General features: G+C 32.9%; 1 protein-coding gene across 3 annotated transcripts in view; it reads right to left on the bottom strand.

The window, feature by feature from the left end:
* Positions 1-25,028, bottom strand: part of LOC125838361 (protein TONNEAU 1a-like) — a 1,213,107-nt gene that overhangs the window by 227,378 nt on the left and 960,701 nt on the right. The gene's annotated exons all lie outside the window — the stretch shown is intronic.

Genomic DNA, 25,028 nt, shown 5'->3' with positions numbered 1-25,028 from the left:
ATATGTACCACCTGCTTATTGCGGTGCAAAGAGAAAGGAGTTTTTGAATTTAAGGCAACGAGGTATGTCTATTGATGAGTACCAACAGAAGTTTCTAAGGCTCTCTCGTTATGCTGGAGGTATTATTAAAGAGGAAAAAGACAAGTGCAGGAAATTTGAAGATGGTTTAAATGATTCCATTAGAAAGAATTTGGCGATCTTGCAACATGAGAACTTTTGTAAGTTAGTGTCTACTGCTTTTACTTAGGAGCGACTTGATAAAGAAGAAGCTAGTAGAAATGAAAGCAAATTCCGAAAGCCTAGAACCAATTTTGAGGGGCCATCAAAAAGGGGAAGGTTTGATAACTCTAAGGCTAGTAGTGATAACAGGCCACTGCAACAAAAGCAAAGCAGATCAGATTTTTCTACAGCTAGCACGCCAAATTATGGCCAAGGTAAGCCTTGCGTTCCCACTTGTCCTCAATGTGGAAAGAATCACTGTAGTACTTGCAGGAGAGCTTTTGGTGCATGTTTCAATTGTGGGAGCTTTGATCATAAAGTGAAGGATTGTCCTAATCCTAATAATGCTCCTTCCTTGAGAACTGAAGGCTCAGTTCATAAGCCTTCTATTAATCCTCCTCAAACTAATAGAGGTGCAAGACCTAAAAACACCCAAGCAACAGGTACAAGTGGAGCTAATCAAGCTAGTGGACAAAGGGCTATTGCACGTGTTTATGCTATGAGGCAGAGGGATGATCAAGATGGACAAGACGTGGTTGTCGGTAAATTTCACTTATTTGGCTTATATGTGTTTACATTGAATGATCCAGGTTCTACACATTCATATATTTGTTCATCACTTGTTCTTCCTGAAAATGTGAAATCTGTGAAACTTAATTATGATGTGCTGGTTGAAAGTCCTTTGGGTTATCAGGTTGTTTGTAATCGAATTTATCGTGATTGTCCCTTCGTGATTCAAAGCCTGGTCTTCCCTGTTGATTTGATTGAAATGCCCTTCAAGGATTTTGATGTTATTATCGGGATGGATTGGCTTCATAAATATCATGCAGTGGTAGATTGTAGATCAAAGCATGTGACTTTTAAAGATCCGACATTTTCACACATCATTGTACAAGGTGAAAGATCGTTGACAACTAGTATTATTTCTGCGGCCTTGGCAAGAAAATTGATGCATCAAGGATGTGGGGCATTCCTTGCTCACATAGTTGATACACGGTCGGAGAGTCCTTGTATCAAGGATATACCTGTTGTATGTGATTTTCCAGAAGTCTTCCCAGAAAACCTTCCTGGATTGCCCCCGGAAAGAGAGGTTGAATTTCCAATCGAGCTTATTCCTGGATCTAACCCTATTTCTATCACTTCTTATAGAATGGCTCCGACAGAATTACGAGAATTGAAAGCTCAATTGCAAGAATTTCTTGAGAAAGGTTTTATTCGACCTAGTGTTTCTCCTTGGGGAGCCCCTGTTTTGTTCGTCAAGAAGAAAGATGGCACTCTTAGGTTTTGCATTGACTATAGACAATTGAACAAAATAACAATCAAAAATAGATATCTGATACCAAGGATCGATGATTTGTTTGACCAACTGAAGGGTGCTAAAGTATTCTCAAAGATTGATTTAAGGTTTGGATATCACCAACTGTGTGTTAGAGAGGAAGATATTCCTAAAACTGCTTTTAGAACTCAGTATGGACATTATGAATTTTTGGTGATGCCATTCGGATTGACAAATGCTCCTGCGGTATTCATGGATCTAATTAATCGAGTATTCAAGCCTTATCTTGATCAGTTTGTGGTTGTTTTTATAGATGATATTTTAATATTTTCCAGAAGTAGTGAAGACCATGATAAACACCTCCAGATTATTTTGCAAATGTTGAAGGAGAAGGAACTTTATGCTAAACTTTCCAAGTGTGAATTTTGGCTTGATGAAGTGACATTTCTAGGACATGTTGTATCAGTTGAAGGCGTGAAGGTGGGTCCTAGTAAGATACAAGCAGTTGTTGAATGGAGACCTCCCAAAAGTCCAACCGAGGTAAGAAGTTTCTTAGGCTTAGCAGGATACTACATAAGATTTGTGAAAGGCTTTTCCATTATCACCTCTCCTTTGACTAAACTTTTGCAAAAGGAAGTAAAGTTTATTTGGGATGGCAAATGCCAAGAGAGCTTTGAAACTCTCAAATCCTTGTGGACTCAAGCGCCTATACTTACTCTACCAATTGAAGGGAAAGAGTATGTAGTATACAGTGATGCTTCTCACAATGGTCTCGGATGCGTTTTGATGCAAGAAGGGAAGGTTATTTCTTATGCCTCTCGGAAATTAAAACCGCATGAATTGAATTATCCTACCCATGATCTTGAACTTGCTGCTGTGGTGTTTGCTTTAAAAATATGGCGGCATTATTTGTATGGAGAGAAATGTCATATATTTACTAATCACAAGATCTTAAAGTACTTGGGTACTCAGAAGGAGCTAAACCTTCGACAACGTAGATGGCTTGACCTCATCAAGGATTATGACTGCACAATTGATTATCATCCAGGTAAAACCAATGTAGTTGCCGATGCCTTAAGTCGAAAATCTTTCGCAAGCATTTCCTTGAGTCTTTTACCCTTGCTTCTTGAATTAAGAGCCATGAATGTTTGTTTTACACCTGATTCAAATGGTTTAGTTATTGCTAATTTGCAAGTAAAGCCAATATTACATGAACAGGTGAAGGAAGCACAAAAGATAGATGAGAAACTTGTAAAATTGACCAGAGAAGTTCAAAATGGGGAAAAGCTTGATTTTACATTAACAGAGGATGGTGTCTTATTTTACCAGAACAGGTTATGCGTCCCTAATGATGACAACTTGAGGAAAAAAATATTGAATGAAGCACATACTTCACCATATGCAATGCATCCTGGAGGTACAAAGATGTATCTGACCATCAAAGAACATTATTGGTGGAATGGTATGAAGAGAGACATTGCGGAGTTCATTTCTAAATGTTTGGTTTGTCAACAAGTAAAGGCAGAACATCAGGTCCCAGTTGGTTTACTACAGCCCTTGTCGATGCCGAAATGGAAATGGGAGAGAATAACTATGGACTTTGTTTCTGGACTTCCTCGCACTCAGAGAAACCATGATGCAATATGGGTGATTGTGGATAGGCTAACCAAGAGTGCTCACTTCTTAGCAATCAAGATGGATTACTCGCTTGAGCGTTTAGCTGAATTGTACATTAATGAGATTGTAAGACTACATGAGATCCCTGTGTCTATTGTATCTGATTGAGACCCAAGGTTTACATCTAGACTTTAGGGTAGCTTGCAGGAAGCTTTGGGTACTAAGTTGAAACTTAGCACTTCGTTCCATCCTCAGACGGATGGCCAGTCGGAAAGAATGATACAAATTTTGGAGGATATGCTTCGAGCCTACATTATGGAGTTTGAGGGTAGTTGGGACAAACACTTGGCTTTGATAGAATTTGCTTATAATAATAGCTACCAATCGAGTATTGGAATGCCTCCCTATGAAGCCCTTTACAGAAGGAAATGTCGGACCCCTCTTTGTTGGAGTGAAGTTGATGACAGAAAGCTTGTTGGTCCTGAAATTGTGCAACAAACAGAGGACAAGGTAAAACTTATCAAGGATCATCTAAAGATTTCTTCGGATAGACAAAAGTCGTATGCTGATCTTAAAAGGCGGGACATTGAATATCAAGTGGGAGATAAAGTATTCCTAAAGGTGTCTCCATGGAAAAAAATTATGAGATTTGGCCAAAATGGAAAATTTAGTCCCCGATTTATTGGACCTTATGAGATACTTGAAAGGGTTGGACCAGTTGCATATAAATTAGCTTTGCCACCGGAGTTGGAGAAGATCCACAATGTCTTTCATGTTTCTATGCTCAGAAGATATCGTTCTGATCCATCGCATGTTCTTCCAGTTGAATCTATTGAGGTTAATCCTGACTTGACGTATAATGAAGAACCTATTTTAATTCAAGCTCGGGAAGTGAAGAAACTTAGAAATAAGAGAATTCCCTTAGTAAAGGTACTTTGGAGGAACCATTCGGGAAAAGAAGCTACCTGGGAAAGAGAAGAAAACATGAGGACCCAGTATCTGCACTTATTCCGGGACTAGTGTAAGGTAAATTTCGAGACGAAATTTATTTAAGGGGGAGAGAGTTGTAACACCCCTAAATATTAACCTAGAGTCGCATGTCGATTTACCATTGCGTAATTACTACAATATGTTTTATTCTCATTTAGAGAACTTGAAATGTTGTGATAATTGTTAAACTTGCTTAACAGTAATTTAAGGGATTGTGATGGGGTGTTTAGGTAATATCCTAATTAGAATTATGTATAACTTTAAAAGGAAGGTGAGGGATATACATATAGGTATATATGTATGCTTTTTGGGCAGCCAACATTTTGTTTGGGCAGCCCCTTTTGGTGACATATGTACAGGTGATAAGTATCACCTTTGTAACTATATATTTTCACACCTCCTTCAATTAAATTCATTTCCCTCAAGTCTAAGAACATTAGCTAAACATATTATTCTTCAAAATCACAAAAAAAAACTTGGCCCTTTTTGTCTGGAATTCAAGAACACACACTTCTTGTTGGTAAGTGACAAAATCTGTTTCTGAGATAGGTAGTGTTTGGTATTTTATGCATATCCCTCGCTATAGAACTTAGTTTACAGTGAATAAATATGATTTGGAAAGCTAATTCGAAGACCTACAACTCTTGTGTTTATGTAAAACTCTGATTTAGCTTTTATGGATTCGAAATATGGGACGCAACATAGGGCAAGTTCTGCCCAGATTTCGGAAATTTAAATCCTGGATGATCAGCTGTTAGTGTTTTGAATATATCTATTTGTACAAAATGTATTTTGCGGTGATTCTTGTTTGTTTGCAACCTTAAGAGATATAGCTACTTCTTTAATGAAGGTTATAAAGTCTAGTTTTGCCGTTTTCCTTTTCAAATCTAAGTTGCGACATGAGGTACTAGGCTGGCCAGAATCACTGTTTTGGCAGCATAGTTGTGTTTGTACAGGCTAATCTTACTTGTGATGATAATCCCGTTTTACATCAATATTATTGATCTTCTAGGGATTAAAGAAGTTATTTAATTGTATTTTAAAGGTTGTATATACTCGTGAACAAGTTGAGGACCTTGATACATTGGTTGGTCTACGGTTTGAACTCTTGAAGTTGTGTTGGACTGTTTCTTTGCTAAAGCACTGAGGTTTTGTATAAACTTGTACTTGCACTCTTTTAACTGCTGAAATTTGATCTTGGTACCTTGGTTACCTCTTGTCACTTTGCATTGTTGTGTTGGTATCTTTTAAGGCGTTAAAGATGCTTGTGTAACTCGCCCACTTGTACGGATTGTTTGATCACTTGGCACTCTTGTTGGGACCTTGTCCTTCTTGTGGCTATGACTTTGTCACTATTGGCATGCCTCTTGATTCAGATCATTTGCCATCTTGACTCTAGATTTTTAGTCCGTCTTAAGAATGGAAGTTGTCCATTTTTAAGTACGAACTAGAAAGCCATTTTTAATATGGTTCTTGATTCTCTTAATTATTGGGCTTTGACCCTTCTTGATATTTGCTTGTGCTTGGTGTGAAGACATGATGTACATATTGGCCGAGCCTTGTTATTGAATCTCTTGGAAATTTGTGCTATGAGCGTTCTTGACATTTGGAACTTTAAATATCGAACTTGATACTCTATATATATTGTTTACTTGATTTATTTATTATGTTCGAGTATTTTTCCCATGACTTGAGGAAGTTAACTTGGTGAATCTAATGGCTCCGAACCTATAGTTTTGCACCACTAAGCTATATGCTTAGCGATAGTTGCTTCTATCGTAGGGGAATGATCGAGTGGATGCATGAAGCTGGCCATTGGAGATGGAAATTTTGAGAGCCTTAAGGAAGATCACATTTATATATAGGCATCTATATTTTGTATAAACCTTGGGACCTGTACATGATCTATGTATTGTATATTTACATGAAATTTTGAGGACTAATGTGATCATATCACCATGCGTTGTAAAATCAGTACGGCTATATGTTTTGTTCTTTTGGGGTGTGTAAGCCCAAGTATTGCAATATACTAAATTTACTATTTGTTTTGAATATTTGTGTGAAGCATGAACGGGCTGATTTCGATACTCGAAAATGGGTAATATTCTTGTTATTTCATCCTTAAGTGTGAAGATAATATATGCATGAAAAGCTCATCGGTTATTTGCTTAAATTATTTTTGGGAGGGTTTTTCCGTCATAAGTTGAAATTTCGTGCCATATCAATTTTGACATCACATAAATGTTTAAATGGACAAGATGCACATCCTTATCTATTTTTTTCCTTTATGAACCTAATCCCTCTACTAAACTATAATCAATATGGCCATAGTAAATCTCTTTAAAATGTCACAAGTATTTAAGTAGTTTTCTTGCTTAAGTGGTAGTATCCTTTTGAAAGGGTCGTTACAGTGTATGTTGTGATGTATGTTGGTCGATGTATGTCATGTTTTGATATGTATGAGTTAGCTTGTTGAGTCTAAATGAAGAGATTTGCACTAAGGAAATAGGATGGATTGAAAAGGCAATGTGATTGCTTGATTTTGAATGTTTGCTTCTACACAAGTGTCGTTTAGAGTGTTAGTGTGTCGCTTGAGGACAAACAATAAGTTTAAGTTGCGGGTGTTGATATACCGTGAGTTTACGGTATTCTTTATACATTTCACTTAAGAGTTGTGTGTGTCTAGGGCCATTTTGTATTAGAAATAATGTTTTATGTGTTATGTTTTCAGGAAATAGCCTTGGACGCGGTTGAGTGAGATGACAGTTGAAAGTATGCAGAAGGTTCCACCCACGAAAGTGGTCTACGGACCGTCGTTGGGTAGGCGTGGATGGATCATCAAGGAATTCTTACCAAGTATGGAACTACGAAGTGACTAACGGACCGTAGGTCGACCCACGGGTCGTCCTTCACATCCATCGAATGTGTTCAAAGAGTTGAAGTTCCAGTACCTGATGAAAAATCCTAAGTGTGGAGCCACGGAAGAGGACCCACGAACCGTCTTGCACGTCCGTCGTTGATGATCTGAGAGTGAAGGTTCCAGGTCCTGCTGAAAAGTTCTAAGTGTTGACCAACAGAAGGGGACCTACGAACCATAGGTCAACCCACGGTCCGTAGGTCGAGTCGTCGATTAATGCCGCATTCCAGAAGTTTATTTCTTTATTTTGTTTCCTTTTTGTTTAGGACATGTTTTTCTATAAATAGGGTATGTAAACCTCGTTTTTGGGGGTAAGACATTATTGTTTACTTTTAGTTCTTGGTATTTGGTGGAATTGACTTGCAACTTTAGCAATTTGATTTCCGAATTTCGTTTTACAAGATTTTGACTTTGAAATTCAATTGGAGATTTTGGATTTCTTCTACTCTAATCGTAAGTTCATAAATTATCTTTATCAAAACATGAATTGTGTTCTAATCCACAACTACGGTTGTGGGAACCATGAGCAATTAACAAAGTATGAATAATAATTAAGTAATTCTTGAATAGTGTTTATGCATGTATTGGTAATTCTTTTGCTTAGAAGTCTTTTTAACGGTGGCCAACGTTAGAACTCGCCTTGTTGCTACTTGTCGGACCAAGGAGGTAGTTAATGAGAAAATAATTAACAACAAAGATTTAGTGGATTCTATCTAATAGTCTAATGTCAATTGGTGCGAGGGTGAAAACTAAGTCATACATTGATGTGATGTCTAATTTGAGGTAAAGGTAAGGGTTAGTAAAGTATACACTCGTAACCAGACCAAGGTGCGTAGTGAAATTCCCTATTTGGAGGACCAATCACCTAGGGATACCTATCTTACCAACTTTGCATGTAAAACACTATGAAAAGATTACCATTATTATGATTACTACATTAAGAGCTTATGGGGAACACATACACCCTAGTTTTTCTCTCATATTGATAACTTAAGGTTTGAATCCTGCTCACTTGTTACTTAAACAACAATCGGTTATTTGCTTACAAACCCCCCCCCCCCCCTCTTTAATTACTTGTTTCGAAAATAGTTTGACTAAACGGATATAATAGTGAGTTAAGTTTAAGTTTGAACCATATTCCTAGTGGAATCGACCCCAACCTACAAATTGGGCTCTTTATTTGAGCGTATCAACAAGGCGAGGTGATTTGTTCAACTAATATTTATGTTTTAATCAATAAAAATGAATATAAGGCGAGGTGATTTGTATAATTGATATTTATGTTTTAATCAATAAAAATGAATATAAGGCAAGGTGATTTGTTCAACTGATATATATAATTAAAAACCTTTGGTCCCAACTGATAAATTGAGGTTTCGATTCATATGTTGGATAAATAAAAACACAATAGACTATTGAAATTCATAGATTGTTAAATTATGTAATTTTAATTAATTTCCAATAAAAGTTGTCTTTTGTTGGACATTTGAACTATTAGCTAGCTTAAGCTTATGTGATGGCTACATAGAGGAGTTATATGATTTGGAAAGCCTAGTAAACTTAGTTGGATTCTCTAGTCAAACATCTATTTATTAGTAACTTTTTATTTTATTATATATAAGGATCTATCTATTTGTATATAATATGTCTATTAAATAAGGCTCTCTCTCTCTTTCTATATATATATATATATATGTGTGTGTGTGTGTGTGTGTGTGTGTGGAGTCTATTAGTTATAGGTTTGGCTCCTAATTGAGTAGGATTTGGGTGATTTTGAAGGCCTAAGTAGCTAGCCTTAGTTGGATGATCTGTGGAACTACTTCATGAACTTCCTAAATAGTCTATCTACAAGAGGTTTGGCTCCTATTCTACGAGAAAATGCTCAATTTATGGAAGTTTTAAAAACACTCTCTATTAAAAGCCTATTTGGTATTTGAAAATTTTTTATTATGTGTGAGGCACACATAGTGTCAATTGTGTGAGGTCTTTTTGGGCTGTCATTTGTATACCGTGGGGCCCATATTGTACTTCATTTTCTTACTTTTTCTCTTCCAATTTTAATTTTTTCTTTTACTTTTTTCTTTCTTACTTGTATTTTCTTTTTTTCGCTTGTCAATTCTTAATGTAATTCTATTTTAATAGAAAGAATATATATATCATTAATTTGATGAAAAATTAAAGTAATATGTCACAAAAAATTAAATTAATTTTTTTTAAATAGTGAAACTAAAAATAATAAATTGAACTCTCACCAAAAAAAGTAAAAATTCATATAATCAACCAATTGAGCTACTAAAATTCAATCGGTATAATTTATTACATTAAATCCACAATTTAATTTTAATTATATAAATTTTAGTCATTTCCTTTAATTTTGCCAAAAAATCTTCGGCTTTCTTCAGTGTAATCAACCAATTGAGCTACTAAAATTCAATCGGTATAATTTATTACACTTAAATCCACAATTTAATTTTAATTATATAAATTTTAGTCATTAATTTATTTTTGAGATTTTCAATTTTAACCATCCAATTCTTAAATATCAAATATGTTTTATTTTTGTTTATTCTATAACCACTTAATGTATTTGAATGTTTTGTATTAATAATAATGTATTAATGATATCAAGCACTCAGTTATCTTTTATTTTCCATATTTGTTAAATTCTCTACTTTTGTGGCATGTATCCATTAATTATTGCTAATATTAATTTTGTGTTTCTTGTTCAAGATTTTCTTTTTAAATTTTCTTTATGTTAAGCGTTTTAAAATGTGAAACCAAACTTTTATAGATTCATTTTTTCCTTGTGTGTTACAAGAATTAATAGAAAAAAAGAGTCAACCAAATAAATTTGTGAAAGCATGAGATAATAGTAGTATGAATATATTTTGTTTGCACCAAGAGGTAGGACTTAAAAATAAAACTATAGAAACATTGATTAAAAAAGGGTGCAAAGATAAAAGAGAAAAAGGGTTTTGCAAAAGAAAAAAAATGCAGATAAAGAAAAGACTAAATTTTGAGAAAATGGAAGTGAGAGAGAGTGTGTCACAACAAGAAAAGGGCTCACAAAAACACTTGTCAAAAAGAAAGGGTGCCCTCACACAACTATTGTTGGTTGTGCCTCAACCACAATAAAAAATTTCTTGTTATTGGGATCCCAGAAACACTTACTTTGAGAAAAAATATATATTTTAAAAAAAAATTAGGGGTTTGGCAAACCTGTAAAACTATTTTTAAATAAAAGCAGAAGTAGTTTTTCTATTGTTGGGAAAAACTTCAGAAAATTATTTTTTTCAAACTTAAAATATCTCTTTCATATATATATATATATATATATATATATATATATATATATAATTTTACGTTTATGTATTACTATTATTATTTTAATTATTTTATGTATTATTTTGCGAAAATGGAAAAAAAAAAAAAAGATAACATCAATATTTTTGCAAAATTGGAAAAAAAATAAGATAACATCAATATTTTTTCAAGATTAGAAAAAAGAAACAAACAACAATTAAAGATTTCAACCCTCCAATAATGTATAATATTAATTGAAAATTTGAATCTGAATATTTTTATTTTTTTTTATTTTTTTTGTAATAGACGTTTAAACTAGTTTCTCCCTATAAAATAATCTTAATATTAAAAGTATATAAATACATGTCATTTATCGTAATTTGATTCTCAAAAATACTTTTTTAAAAAGATTAGTCAAACACAATTTGCTTATAAAAAAACAAATTTCAAACGAATTAGTCAAACACAAATTTCTTTCTTTTCTAAAGCAATGTCAAACAGGCTCTAAGTCATTTTGTGACATTTGTTCTAAATCCCACGATATAAATCTTCTTATGATAATTTTATTATGAAGATTAGAAAATCGCCACTGTTAAGTATAATATGTGGTGACTCCCGCAAATTTTTATTTTTGAAAATTAAATATTATTATATTTAAATAATATGATATATAACAACTAATGTTGAAAGTTAACTCATTATATATGCGCACAAAAACACATCCTTCTTCTTCTTCATTTTAATAGGATTGTAACTTTTGATCCTTTATTTTTTATTATTAAGGTAATCTTTAAATATATCTTTTACTTTGTCTAATACCCAATTTCACTTCAATGTTTTATTTTTATATATTACTTCTTTTTGTATTAGATATTTGTGTTATTTAGGGATTTTGATTGTTAAACATCACAAAAAATTAAATTTCATAACAATTCAAGCTAAGATTTTTTTATATATATAATTGATATGTTTGGCTGAAATATATCATATTTATATATATGAACTTTAAAAAAAAAATACTTAAGATACTAAATCATAGTCATATTCATTAGATTTGTTATTGTATACATTTTAACTTTATTTAAGCTCTTGTAATAGTTGATTTTAAGGTCAAAAACATTTTAATTAATAGCTACTAGTAAATTGTCAAATAATGAAAAAAAAAATGTCAATAAAGGAAAATTGAGTCGTGAGAAGTTTGAAATAACTTTCTCCCTACTCTTGATTTTGTGCAAAGTGGGTGAACGCGTTACAAATTAAGCTACTCACTTGAAATATAACAATATTCATATTTTGTTTGACACTTACCTTCAAGAAAATCCAAAATATTCTCAAACATACCGCAAATTTTCTACTTTAATTTTACTCTTCAAATGTTAAATTAAACTACGTATGAAGGACTCATATAATGTTTGGTACTGTACGTAGTGATACGTAAACGAATTGCAACTTATCATACGTACACTTTAATCAACAAAAAAATAAATAAATAAAAAATAATTATAAAAAAAATTAAAAAAAAATAAAAAAATATATATATATAAAGTGAGGTGATGAATTGAGGTTTCGAGTCATAGGATAAATAAAAACACAATAGCCTGTTGAAGTTCATAGATTGTGAAATTGTGTAATTTTAATTTCCAATAAAAGTTATCTTTGTTGGACATTTGGACTATTAGCTAGCTTAAGCTTATGTGATGGTGTTACATGTGTTGTGGTGCAATGGTGAGACTGCTCCACCCTTAACTAGAGGTCTCGAGTTTCAATCTTGAGTATAGAGAAAAAATCTTATTGGGAGCGCCACTCCCGAATGGGCTCTACAGTGCACGATTCAAAGTTAGTCAGGACTCTAATACAGACTCCGGACCTAGGACTCTAATACTGACTCGAGTTTTGGAAACACGCGCGTGCGCATATATATATATATATATTATAAGGAGTACTCTATTAGTTTTAGGTTTGGCTTCTACTTAAGCAGGATTTGTGTGATTTTGAAGGTTTAATTAGCTAGTAATCTTAGTTGGATCATCTATACGACTACTTCTTCATGAATTTCCTAAAGAGTATATATAATAGGTTTGGCTCCTATATACTATTAGAAGATGCTTAAATTATGGCGATTTATTTGTGAAACTTTAAGAATTTTCACTATTAATTTGTTTTGTGACGTTTTGTTCAAACCCCCATGATATAAAAAATTTTGTGGCAATATTATTATGGAGGTTAGATAATTGTCATAGTACACTATAATTTGTGGCGACTGACGAGGCAAATTTGTTAAATTCAGATTTAGTCAGGCTTCAATATGGATACCGGACATCGGATGGAAAATAAAAAAATTATTATTAGATATACTATATTTAATGTATATTGCATATAACAAGTAACAACTAGTGTTGAAAGTTAACTCATTATAAATACACACAAATACACATCTTCTCCTTCTTCGCTTTAGTAGCATTGTAACTTTTGATCGTCTATTTCTACTTATTATTAAGGTTATCTCTAATTTTATTTTATTTACTTTGTCTATACAATTTCATTTCAACGTTTTATTTTGTTTACTACTACTTTGTGCTATTTTGTGACTTTGGTTGTCCCATAAAAAAAATAAAAAAATTCATAACTACTCAAGCTAAAGAAAAATATTATATGATCAATTTTAGCTTAAATATATTATAACTATACATCTTTTCTATAAAATAAACTTCGATACCAAATCAATAGCATTATTCATTATATTTATTTTGTAAGCATCTAACTTTATTTAAGCTCTTGTAAAAGTTGATTTTTTAAGGTGAAATATTTTAATTAATAGCTACTAGTAAATTGTCTAGAAAAGAAAAGAAATGTTTCTTCTATTGCACCAAAAAATAACAAAATTAAGATTGGTAAAATAAAATCTCATCAAACTATGTGAAATTGAACAGAAATGTCCCTATATTAACAGTTTGGTCTAAAAATGTCCTTCCCGTTAAGATTCTGATAAAAAAAGTGTCCCTATTATTACTTTTGACCACAAATTGGAACACACTGCCCCTATTTTTTTTCCTTTTGAAATCCCTTTAACTAACACTCCATCTGTCACATATTAGTTGTCCACCTTACTATAAAATATAGTTATTCCAAATTACTTGTCAATTTACAAAATCACGATTGAATTCATTCAAATTTTCTCATTTACCTTTACGATTAATTCTTTTTTTTCTTGAAAGTGTAAACAAGTTTGTATAGTTTCAAAACAATTTCTTAAGGAGTAAATTAGTAACACTGTTCTTCTTATTTATAATTTCTTAAGGGGTGTGTAAAAGGAAATTGTTATATAATCCTAAATAAGAATGTTTGTTTTGATAAGTTATATATTTAGGTATATATAATGTTTGTTTTGATTTTTACTTTTTTAAATTATTTATATTATACGGAGGTGGAGCGTCATTTCTAGATTTTGCTAAAGCATTTGAGTTGGTAATTGCTCGTTCTTTTCGAAGAGGAAAAATCACTTGCTTACCTTTCATAGCACGGTAATTAAGACTCAGATAGATTACCTACTCTTTCAGAAGAGTAATAGAGGCCTCTGTAAGGATTACAATGTTATTTCGAGTGAGAATTTTACTTTCCAAAATAGGCTTTCGGTGATGGACTTGGAGATTAAAAGGTATAGGAGGAAGAAGACTTTTTATGACGATCGAGGATTAGATAGGGATGCTTGCCCTGCGATTTCTCGAGAGATGGGGGAGAAGTTGATTAGTATGGGGGCATGGAGTAGTAGAGAAGATGTGACAAACATGTGAGATAAGACTGCTAGTTGCATTAGGGAAGCTGCTACAGAGGTACTAGGGATATCGAGGGGGAACTTTGATGTTCATCCAGGACAATGGTGGTGGAATGGAAGTCCAAGGCAAAGTGAGAGCAAAGAAAGTTGTGTATACTATGTGGTTGGAGTGCATGGATGAGGAAGAGAGGCGGGCACTATAGAAAATATATAAGATGACGAAGACAGAAGCAAGGTTTGCAGTTATGGCAACCAAGATACAACTTGTAACACCTCAAAAATTTCGAAGCTAAGACTCGAACCATTCTTCATTTGCGTACAAGGTCGTATAAGGTGATTCCTAAATGGTTCTTATGTGTTATGGTTAATTATTTAGTGTGGGAATGGATTTGGATATGAATTAAGGTCATAAGAATCCCCTAGCACAAAGTTGAGTTGAAAGCTTCCTTACCGATAGAGCTTTTATATAAGATTCCACTTAGGTCAACTTCAAATGCTTATAGCTCTCATCATATAATGAATTAGGTGTCTACTCCTATAAAATTAATGGTATATGAGTCCTCTTTCCAAAGCCACCAAGTTTACCTTATATCGAGATCACAATAAAACGTTATGGTCATTTTATTGGAACATGTTCGGATTGAGAAATTCAGCGAAGACACCTTCTCAGTTGGCGACTCACCGAATGGGTTGGCAAAACACTGAAATAACTCGCTGAAACTTTCTGAAAACCTTAAGTCTCTGTCTATTTTGCCGATCTAAAGCCTTATTGAGCGAACCGCCAAATATTTCGGTGAGGGGACCTCCAGATCGCTGATTTGGCCGATGGGATTCATTAAAAGGCCATTTTCGTTGATTTTTATGATCTTCCTACATTCCCAGAAGGGTATTCTTGACCTTTTACCCTCAATTAACTTTCCTAAGTCCATCTTATAACCTAATATCATCACTAGACGTATAGAAACTCTCAAAATTCCTAATTATCCTTCTTCCAAAGATTAAGAACTCCAAGAAAAGAATTTCTCCAATTTTTCAAAATCTAAAGGTCCCATGTTCAAGATTCTCTTCAAAATACCTAAGGTTTCAATATAAGCCTCTTCTCCACACTTCATCTTCTAAGATTTTCTTTAAGTTTCTCCAAGAACATTATTCTTCCAAGTATGTAAGGCTACTCATAGTGTTGGACTAAGTTCGCTCTCACACACTACATCTCAATTTAGTCAATAGAAAGTTGAATCTATGGTGTTGCCCAATTTTATGAAATTTCTATATTATGAGATTGTGATATCTTATGCATTGAAAATTTTGAATTATTGTTCATGCTTGTAGTTCCACATGAACCTTATTTATTGAGTTTTCCTGAAATTATTTCGAGCTAGTAATTTCCTTACATTAATTTGGAAAGTAAAGCAAGTTTAAAAAAAAGTTTAGAGCATTATTTTAAAAAGGGTTTAAGGAAACTTGAGTGGTTCATACCGCATTATTTTTTACATTGAAAAAGAGAGTACTAATTTTAGAAAGGTGTAAAGAGTTTTCAAGAGTGTTTCAGAAATATTTAGTACAACTTCAGTAACCTCTCAAAGATGCCTTTTGAGAAATTATCTCAACCCAGAGAGTACTTTACATGAGCATACAATCACATTTTTTGGAGTAGTATTCAGCATCAATTTGGGATAAGAGTTAAGGTAACTTGAACTCCATAACCTACACCGCCACCATCATATAGGATCGTACTTCAAGATGGGTGACTCCTCACGTACCTCAAGAAGGATTTTTAGTGGATCCATCAATTCAATTATGTCCTATACTACTGCAAGGTATAGGTTGACTCTGACAATGTGGGTAAGACGTTGTATCATAATGAAACTTATAGTGATGGTTGTTGGTTAGAGAAACTCTCCAATAAAGTAAAGAGCATTTTTATATAATTACATCCAGTTCAGTACTTAATATCATTTACTTTATTTTGATGCTTAAAATAATTTTTATTTGAGGTTTTCCTATACATTCAGTTGAACTATTTTTAGCCTTTCAATCCAGTTTGTTGTTTTATTCATACCTATTAAATACTCGTGTATTCAATGTACTAATGTCATTTAATTTGCATCATCTTATGATACTGATATGGGTGTTCAGGATCATCAATAGGAGTTTCGTTGAGATCATCCGGTCATTCGTCAGCTTTTAGTGAGGCCTCCTAGCTTTCGGAGGACTCTCGTCTTTAGTTACTTCTAGTAGTTGTTTAAGGTTATCATGGTTTTGTCCCAACACTTATCTTAAAGCAATAGAGACTCCATAGATATGCAGTCTTTAAGAGTTATTTTCAGTATTTTCTTTTTTTATGTTTTGGTAAAACTATATCTATTGTATTCAGTATTTTCAGACAATTAGTTCTAATATCACATTCAGTGTTTTAAACTTAATAATGCTTGAGTAAGTCTTGCGCAAACATCCAACCAGGCCAAGGGTTTGCTTGAGGACAATTAAGGATTCTCGAGTGCTGGTCACGTATAGGGTGTAGACTCTGGGCGTGACAAACTTGATATTAGAGCATATTCAAGTTTCTTAGTGTGTCTATGAATTCATCTCTAGTAGAGTTTTACTTATGAGTGTGTTGTGCACCACACTTATAATCAGGAGGCTACATAGCATTTAGGAGATGTTTTCCATTCTTTCATACTCCATATCATACAATAGAGATGTGTCATAAGAAACTTATTTAAACTCATGTTTTTCTTAAATCTGCTTGATTACCCTTGATATTCGAGTTGTAGAAACAGTAAAGCCCAGATCCTTATTGATGAGTTACTCTTGGATAAAGTCTTCAGAAAGCAAAGAGATTGCAAAAGGGCCGGAGAGAAGCCCATTAGTGTGCTTAAGTTTAGTTATTCAAAAGAATGCACCCTTATTCATATGAATCGTGCGTTTGAGTCAAAGCAAGATGTACTCCCCAAATCTCTTCTATAAACCTTGCTTCCGATGATATCCTTACGGGGGAAGTTATGTCTCTAAAGGCTTAGTGTTACCACCCAAGAGACATTGTGATTTGCGCCTTGTAAGTTATAAGTGGTAGAATGATCTTAGATCTAAAAATACGAAGTTAGTAGAGTAGAAACCAATAAAAAGGTGAGAATGGTGGATGATTGAGGCATGTAACTAGAGTTATGTATCTATAAGATAGGTAATGTGGTGATAAGTCAAGTCCCTTTGGTTTTGACTAAAGAGTAGTGACTATTGTCTGGCTTTCATAATAGAATGTAAAGAAAGACTGGTTGGTTAGGATGAGTTAGGGTACACTTGAACCAAGTAAAGAGTTTATGACGATGTGATATTATGTTAGTAAAGACCAAGTATAGATTTTGAATAGAAGGATTAAGTAGTCAGAGTTAGATTTAGGCTACACCTTTTGATCTATTTTAAAGGGATAGCCCCATGATATCCAGAGGAGTATGAACTTAACTAGGCAAGGAGGTATAACGAATGGATAAATAGTACTTAGGTTGTGAAAGGGAATGTGATGATAGATTGTAATCAAACAGATTGTAAGATAAGGATTTATTACTTGTTATGAGGTTTTAGTGGTCTAATGTTTCTCAATTTTATCTAGTAGTTGTAAATTAGTATAGTATATGAGAAGTGTGTTGATGCACATGTTCAGTATTAGATACTAAGCTTGAATTTTAGATGAACATTGCGAAAAAGGGATAACATTATGATAGTGATAGTGTTAGTTTTGAGATTTGCTCTAGTAGGTTGACATAGCGTATGTGAGGAAATAAGATATTAACTTGCAAGACGTGTGATGTTACAAGTGTGATGTGTCAGGATATCTCCAGGATAGCAACTTTATAGCATTAGGAGTCTATTTCCACAATTTCCGTACTTCTTATCATATTGGGAGTCTATCTCCTCTGTATCTATTTAATATGTACGTGTATTTTACAATTGAATGAGCAGAGAAAGTGATATTCTTCAAATCTTACATGTTGTATGTGACCCTTAGATGAAAATAGTAAATTGTTGCTAAGTCACTAGGTAAGAAAACACTTAAGATGTGTATTCGAGATAGTATATGGTTGTATAAGACTCTAAGTATATGATTTGATATATGTTCCTAGTTAGTATCATTCAGCTGCCAATATAGAGAAGGCTGAAGTAAGCATTATTTTTTGTGTCCATAAGAATTTGGTTGAAGGGGTTATACATAGACGATAATGAGTTTTCCATTATAGTTCAAGTTTCCTTCAGTTAGGTAAATGTGAAATTATAATATGAGTGTTAGTGTACTAAAAAGAAGAGGTTAGATCATAAGAGTTAGAGGAAACAACCATATACGCCAATAAGAGCACCGGTTATAGAAAAATGCTTATAAAGTTAGAAGAAAGTTAAGAACAGTATCTCAGATAAGAAACCCTAGAAGGAATCTTAGTACCTGCACATAGAGAGTTCAATAGCCATGAGATTAACATTTCCCGAGTATTACAGTAAAGCGAATATGGACTAGTTTAGAGATGATGGAATAGATCCATAGATTTAAAGTATCAGTTTGATCATAAGGAGGAGATTATAAGGTGAGGAACCAAGTCAAGTGTTAAGAATCAGATAGTGATGTGTTCAGAAAGAGTTATAGTGATAGATCTATCCATTCATATTCTAGCATATTCCTCAAGGTTCAATTGTTACAGCATTGTATTGATGTTTCGCGTATCACATTTTGTCCATGACCTATGTTTATACACTTTAGATAGATTCACATCTCTCCTCAGTTCCCAAAATAAGAGGCGAATACTTTAGTCCATTGATCTCAATATTAATCCATAAAGTTATGAATATCAGCCTCATCATATATATCTATTCATATAAGCACTCATGTCTCATAGTATGCTCAGTATGTGAATTCATGATTTACCCTCAATGGATAGAAAAATAATGTTACGTCATGTATATTCTCATATCATATTTCTTGAATGAATTGTTCCTATGATCCTTCACTCCAAGCTCTCTCAGTGATCCTTTTTTCAGTTTTGATAATAATGTTAATGATATTAGTTGTTCAATGATAGATAGGAGAAGGTTGATGTTTCTTATTGTGATAGTGATGGTGTGTTTATTCCATTATTCCATCTAAGGTTATAAACATGAGGGAATAATAAGATGAAGTTTTACTATGAGTAATATTTAGATGAGAGTAGTTAGTCGGTTTCTTGATAGTAATGCATGGAATTTCAGATGGTAGAGATGATGAGAGAATGAGAAATTCTTAGAAGGTTTTGTTAGTAGGAGTCCATGTAGTGGTTATAGTTATAAGCGTGAATGTGGTGTTGTTACATGTGGATGAATGCATGATGCATTAGCTGCTTCTTGATTAGGATTCAAAATTTTGTTGAATGTAGTGGTAAGGAGTAGTATTCTTAGGATGAGATTTCTTATCGAGGCACAGAACCTGAATCTTGTGATTTATATTAGAATAATCACCTTATGTTTAGCACCTTGTGATTTAGAGTTAGGCTTCAACGCCTGAAATTAGACTTAGATCTTGTAAGAGTAGTCATATACCCTTGTGGGAGCTATGAGTTGTAGCTAATAAATTGTAGTAATCAGAAAGAACAGCATAGTTTAGAGGTGTTGCTAGGCTTAGAAGCAACTAATTGTATCGCTTAAGACATATTAGTCCTATTCTTACTTCGTGGTCAGATACCCTTGTTTCATGTCAAATAGCTTAAGATAGAGTGTGACAATGTTCAAACACATATCGTTCATGGCTTATGTTCTATACACATCCAAAACTCTCAATATGAATCAGTTCTGCCTAAGTTAGTCGGCAAGTTCAGAAGTTAGAAAGATAGTAAGAGTAACTATTTTCCCTTCTATGCTCAGTTTAACCATCATCCGAGGACGAATGATCTGAGAGATATTGTAACACCCCAAAAATTTCTAAGCTAAGACTTGAATTATTCTTCATTTGCATATAAGGTCGTATCAAGTGATTTCTAAATGGTTCTTAGGTGTTAAGGTTAATTATTTAGTATGGGAATGGATTTGAATATAAATTAAGGTAATAAGAATCTTCTAGCACAAAGTTGAGTGGAAAGCTTTCTTACTGATTGAGTTTTGATATAAAATTATACTTACGTCAACTGCAAATGCTCATATCTCTCATCAATCATCATATATTACTTAGGTTGCCTATGACCTATCAAATTAAAGTTCTATGAGCCTTGTTTCCAACGTCATCAAGTTTGTCTTATTTTGAGTTTGGGAAAAAAAGTTATGGTCGATTTACTAGAACATGTATGTGTTGAAAAAATTGGCAAGGACACCTGCTCATTTGGACACTCACCGAATGGGTTTGCAGATCGCCAAATTAGCTCACCAAAATGTCTTGAAAACTCCAAGTCCCTGTCTATTTTGGTGATCTAAAATCCTATTTGGCGAACCACCGAATATTTCGATGAGAGAATCTCTAGATTGTTGATTTGGCCTACCAGATTCATTAAAAGATCATTTTCTTTGATTTTTATAGTCTTCTTACATTTCCAGAAGGGTATTCATGACCTTTTACCCTCTATTAACTTCTTTATGTCTATCTCATAACCTAATATCATCATTATACATATAGCAACTCTCAAAATCCCTAATTCTCTTTCTTCCAAAGATCAAGAACTTCAAGAAAATAATTTCTCCAATTTCTCAAGATCTAAAGGCTCCAAGTTTAATATTATCTTCAAAATGCCTAAAGTTTTCAATCCAAGACTCTTCTCCACACTTCATCTTCCAAGATTTCTTTCACGTTTCTCCAAAAACATTGTTCTTCCAACTATGTAAGGTTATTCTTGGTGTTGGACTAAGTTCATCTTCACGCCCTACATCTCGAGTCAGTTAATAGCAAGTTTAATATAGGGTGTTGCCCTCAATTTTATGAAATTTCTATATTATGAGATTGTGATACCTTAGCATTGAAATTCTTGAATTATTGTTCATGCATGCAGTTCCATATGAACCTTATCTATTGAGTTTTATTGAAAGAGTTTCGAGCTAGTAATTTTCTTACATTGATTTTGGAAAGAAAAGAGAATTTTAAAGAAAAACTTAGAGCATTATTTTGAAAAGGGTTTAAGGAAACTTGAGTGGTTCCGAATGTATTATTTTTACATTATAAAAAAGAGTACTATTTTCAGAAAGGCATAAAGAGTTTTTAAACTGTTTGAGAAATATTTTGTACAACTTTAGTTACCTCTCAAAGAGGCCTTTTAAGATATTATCTCAATCCAAAGAGTACTTTACATGAGCATACAATCACACTTTGGGAGTATTATTGAGCACCAATTTGAAATAAGTGTTGAGGTAACTCGAACTCCATAACCTATGACATCAGCGTAGAGAGGATCGTACTGCAAGACGGATGACTTCTCACTTGCCTCAAGAAGGATTTCTATTGGATCTGTCATTTCAGTTGCGTCCTATACTCAGGCAAGGTATAGGGCGGCTCTGGCAACGTGGGTAAGACGTCGTATCATCATGAATCTAATAATAGTAGTTGTCGGTTAGATAAACTCCACAATAAAGTAGGGAGTATTTTTATATAATTACATTCAGTTCAATACTCAATATTATTTTCTTTATTTCAAAACTTTAAATGATTTTTATTTCATGTTTTTCTTTACATTTAGTTGAGTTATTTTCAGCCTTTCAGTTCAGTTAATTATTTCATTTATCCCTTTTACATACTCGTGTATTCAATGAACTGATGTCATTCGACCTGTATCATTTTATGATGCAGATATATGTGTTTAAGATCATCAACAGGCATTCCGTTAAGATCACCCAAACATTCATCTACTTTTGGTGAGGCCTCCTAGCTTTTGGAGGACTCCAGTCTCTAGTTACTTCTAGTAGTTGTTTAAGCTTGTTGTGGGTCATATCTTGAAGCCTATCTTAAAATAGTAGAGATTTCATAAATAGACAATCTTTGAGAGTTATTTTCAGCATTTTCATATTTTATGTTTTGCTAAAACTATAACTATTGCATTTAGTATTTTCAGACAAGTAGTTCTAGTATTTTTCCGCTAAACAGTCACTCAAGAAAAAGGTTCTCTTGGGGACCGGTAATAATTCTCGAGTACCGGTCACTCTAGGGTGTAGGCTTGAGGTGTGACACAACTTTTGAACATTTGTAAGTCAAGCTAGGGGACAAAGGTGGGGGATAAGATATTGTATAGGCTTGTGAAAGAGATAGAGAGAAAGACTTGCGACTTGAATCAAGTGAAGTGCATCAACGATGAGGAAGGGAAGGTGTTGGTGGAAGAGAAGTTCATTAAGTAAACGTGGCAAACATACTTCCATAATCTCTTTAATGAAGAAAGAGATAGAGATATTGTGCTAGGTGAATTGGCACACTCTGAAAGACATTGGGACTTTGGGTAATGTAGGTGTTTTAGGGTTGAGTATATTATACGTGCTATTAGTAAGATGAGTAGGGGAAGAGCGATCGGCCCTGATGAAATTCCAGTGGAATTTCGGAAGAGCATTGACAAGACATGTCTCAAGTGATTGACTAGGTTGGTTATTGCTATTTTTAAGATGAATATGCCAAAAGAATGGAGGTGGAGTACAATGGTTCCATTGTATAAGAACAAGATGATATCCAAAACTGTAACATTTGCAGGGGTATCAAATTGCTAAACCACTCTATGAATGTCTGGGAGAGAGTGGTGGATATGAGGATGTGAGAGGGGTGTCTACTTTTAGGAATCAATTTAGACTCATGTCTGAGCGATCGACAACTGAAACAATTCATCTTATGTGGAGACTGGTGGAGAAATATAGAAAAAGGAAGAGGGACCTACATATGGTGTTCGTTGATCTTGTAAAGGCTTATGACAAAGTTCTGAGGGAAGGCCTTTGTAGGTGCTTGGAGACTAAAGGTATCCCGATGGTTTATATTAGGGCAATAAAGGGTATATATGATGGAGACAAGACTCGGATTAGAATCCGGGAGGAGATCCAAATTCTCATTATTTCACTCTGAGGTGGAAATTGAGCTTACTTCACCTTAAATGATAGATTGTGTGATGATACTCAAATCACCAAGAAAATACTTAAATTTTTTTTGTATGTTTATTTAATGTGGAACTATTTTAGATTTCAAGGATTTGAAATTATATAATGTTCAAGTTATTGTACATAAATTTGTATTACTTTAATCTGACATGAATTTGAACTTGTGAAACTTGTCAATATGAATTTGTTTAATAAAATTTGATTTACATTAGATGTGTTATTTAGTAAAATTATTCATATTGGTTTGAAGGCTTGATGTAAATCAAATTCAACATGTTTTATTAAAGAAATAATACCTTTGTGATATTCGGAAACCTCTAATCTACAAATCAAATTATCTGAATATTGATTTCATATCAAGACAGTTTTAAATCCACACAATTTTTTTCGACTTTTAAAATATTGAAAGTTTGAAACCATATTGTGACATTTCTCAATAGTCATAAATTGATATTAAAAACCTTCACAAATTTAAAAGTCATTTTTGTGATGATTGTTATCGAGGTTTATTAAAATCATCACAAATATGCTCCTAGCTAGCATAACTATAACATTTTAAAAAATCGTCACAATTCAATTTATCGAGGTCATAATCGTCATAACTTGACAAAATAATTCCCATTGAGCATTTTCTTGTATTATTTGTGTTCGAACAAGATATGCAATTATAATACCATCTACTAATAAAATGGATAAGAACTCTTAACATATAATGTTCCCTAATTAAAACAAATCAGCTTGTTTCGACAAAAAAAAAAAAAATTAAACATATTCCTATAGCAAGAACTGAAAAATCATAATGCTGCTATAGTCAACTTTTTGAAAAATGTTAAACTAAAATATGTATAAAAGGATGCTTAAAAGTAAAACTATTTTTTTTTTCTGATGATAAAGGAAATCCACAATTGTTATTATTTGAGTGCACATAGGTTAAATTATTTTTTAATATAATATCCCGAAAATCAAAGAGGTAAATTTATCTTACGCAAATTTCATGCTATTAGCTCGATCGAAAAAATATGTAAAAGATGTTGAATCTAAAACTCCATTTGGGAGATTCTCTACTCAATTAACTCAGTAAAGTGAACCTATCCTTTGACTATAATATTATAACATTTGTATACTTATAATTATTTTTCGCTGTATAACAAATTACAATATTTTTATTATTTCTCAGCCATAACAATTTGTATAATTCATATACAATTAGTATGCTCCAAGAACTTCCTTTTTGTGTGCAGAAAAAGGAATCCATGACCCATAAAGAATAGGATAATATATTCTGGTAATAATAGAGCTAAAGTGTAGAATTTAAGGTAAAAGGTTAACTTTGCCGTAATGGGAAAGGTTCTGCACAAAAAGCAATATGTTTTAGAATATCTATGACCAAACGGATCCTTTTATATAGTGTTAAAAAAAATTTAAAAATTCTTTGCTAGTGGATAGAGTTTTATCATGTGTTTGGTAAAATTTAAATATTATTTGATTATACAACTTGTCATTATTTGATAATATTTTTGACAAACAATTTAAATTTCCAAATACTTAAAAAAACTAACATTTGGGTCAAATTTTCTTATTTAGAATTTATTTTTAAAATTAAAAATTATTCTAAATTTTTATATTTTATAAAAATACTCATCATTAATACATTTGGACTGTTATACAAAATTTATACAATTATTACTTATTTTATGTAGTTTTTATTCGAGCTAATTCAAGTCACTTTCAATTACAAATAGTAATAGTAATTTTTCGTACACAAATTAATGCTAATTTTCTTTTATTTTCTTCCTCTTTTTTCAGATTTATATTAATTGTATTTGTTTTCATGACTTTTTATGAAAAAATGTTCATTGTAAATGATATTACAA

The sequence above is a fragment of the Solanum verrucosum genome, unplaced genomic scaffold (assembly GCF_900185275.1).
Source record: "Solanum verrucosum unplaced genomic scaffold, falcon-dt-bn FXZP01000150.1, whole genome shotgun sequence".
Taxonomy (NCBI): domain Eukaryota; kingdom Viridiplantae; phylum Streptophyta; class Magnoliopsida; order Solanales; family Solanaceae; genus Solanum; species Solanum verrucosum.
This window is presented reverse-complemented; position numbering and strand designations above follow the sequence as displayed.